Consider the following 2,364-nt stretch of genomic DNA (forward strand, 5'->3'; position numbering starts at 1 on the left):
TCGGCGACGGGGAGCAGTTGTAAAACAAAGCATACGGCTGCAGACAGAGAGATGCTGAATGAGGCGCTTTTGGGTTGTTAAGAAGGCAGGGCGTGAAGCATTCGAGGCCTACCGTAGCAGAATGCTGTCGAAAGATCTCTCAGAAAACCGAAGAAATTCTGGTCATATGTGAAGGCTGTTAGTGGCACCAAAATAAGTGTCAAGACACTCATGGACGAGGCAGGAACTGAAATAGAGGGTAACAAAGTGAAAGCAGAAATGGTGAACTCTGTTTTCAAATATTTCTTTACAGGGGTCACTTCAAGACTAATGGTCCAGTTAGTTCTCGCACCACCGCAAAGATCAGTGAAAAAGATTTTAGAGTCAGTAGCGTTAAGAAACAGCTAAAATCGTTAAAAGTGAGCAAAGCACCAGGCCCCGATGGATTCACAATCAGATTCTGCACGGAAGCTGTGGATGACTTAGTCCCCTTCTTAACCGTAATATACCGCAGATCCCTAGAACAAACAACTGTTGGGGACCTACGCAGTGGTTGGAAGGAGGTACAGCACACACCCGTGAACAAGAATGGCAACAGAAATGATCGACTAAGGTGTCTTCTAATGACCACGACATCCATTTGTTGTAGACTCTTAGAACATATTCTGGGGTCAAATGTAGTGAGATATCTCGCACAGAATGACCTCCTCCATGCTGACCAATATGGATTCTAAAAGCATTGGTCATGTAAACCGCAACTTGTGCTTTTCGCACATGACATACTGAAAGCAATGGATCAGTGCAATCAGGGAGCTGCGGTATTTCTCGACGACCATTTGACTCAGTACCCCAACTACGCTTATTATCAAAATCACGATCGTATGCGGAATCAAGCGAAGTCTGCATCTGGGTTGAGTATTTCCCGGTAGGGATGATGCAGTAAGTTACGTCAGATGGATAGCCATTGACAGATGTAGAGGTAACTTCAGGTGTGACCCATCGAAGTGTGTTGAGGCCCTTGGTAATCATATTGCATATTTATGACCCTGCGGATAGTATTAATAGTAACATCAGGCAGTTCACAGGTTATGCAGTTATCTTTAACGAAGTACTCTATGGAAAAGGATGCACAGATATTTAGTTGTATCTTGATAAGAATTAAAAGTGGTGCAAAGGCTGTCATCTTTTTTTTAAATTTTCAGAAATGTAAACTTGTGCTGTTCACAAAACGAAAAATGCGTAGTATCCCGTCACTATAGTATCAGTGATTCACAGTTGCAATCGGTCAGTATAAAGGCTACAAATATCCAGATGTAACGAAATGCAGCGGTCACATAGGCTCAATCGTAGGTGTAGCAGTTGGAAGAATTCAGTTCACTGGCAGAATACTAGGGAAATTCAATCATTCTATAATGCAGATTGCTTACAAAACGTTAGTGCGACCCATCCTAGAATATTGCTCAAGTGTATGTCACCCGTGCCAAATAGGACTAGCAGGGGATTTTGAATGTATACAGAGAAGGGCAGCACAAGAAGCCACTCTCGGGAGTTTGTCACGGAGATTCTGAACGAAGTGAACTGGTAAATGCTCGAAGAGAGACGCAAACTATCCGTGAAAGTCTACTTAGAAAGACTTAGAAGCGGTAACTGATGAAGCTACGACTATGCTACAACCCCCTACGCGTCGCTCCAGTAGGGATGGCGTGGACAAGGTCAGGTTGTTAGGTTACTTACAGTGCGCACGGAGGCGTTAAAACAACATTCTTTCCGCGATCCATAGATCTATATCTACAACTACATCTACGTGATTACTCTGCTATTCACAATAAACTGCCTGGCAGAGGGTTCAATGAACCACCTTCAAGTTGTCTCTGTACCGTTCCACTCTCGAACGGCACGCGGGAAAAACGAGCACTTAAATTTTTTGTGGGAGCCCTGATTTCTCTTGTTTTGTCGTGACGATCATTTCTCCCTATGTAGGTGGGTGCCAACAGAATGTTTTCGCGACCGGAGGAGAAAACTGGTGATTGAAATTTCATGAGAAGATCCCGTCGCAACTAAAAACGTCTTTGTTTTAATGATTGCCACTCCAATTCACGTATCATGTCGGTGACACTATCTCCCCTATTTCGCGATAATACAAAACGAGCTGCCCTTCTTTGTACTTTTTCGATGTCATCCGTCAGTCCCACCTGATGCGTATCCCACACCGCACAGCAGTACTCCAGAATAGGGCGGACAAGCGTGATGTAACCAGTCTCTTTAGTAGACCTGTTGCACCTTGCAAGTGTTCAGCCAATGAATCGCAGTCTTTGGTTTGCTCTACCCAGAATATTATCTATGTGGTCGTTCCATGTTAGGTTATTTGTAATTGTAATCCCTAAG

Source organism: Schistocerca serialis, chromosome 4, assembly GCF_023864345.2.
Source record: "Schistocerca serialis cubense isolate TAMUIC-IGC-003099 chromosome 4, iqSchSeri2.2, whole genome shotgun sequence".
Taxonomy (NCBI): Eukaryota; Metazoa; Arthropoda; class Insecta; order Orthoptera; family Acrididae; genus Schistocerca; species Schistocerca serialis.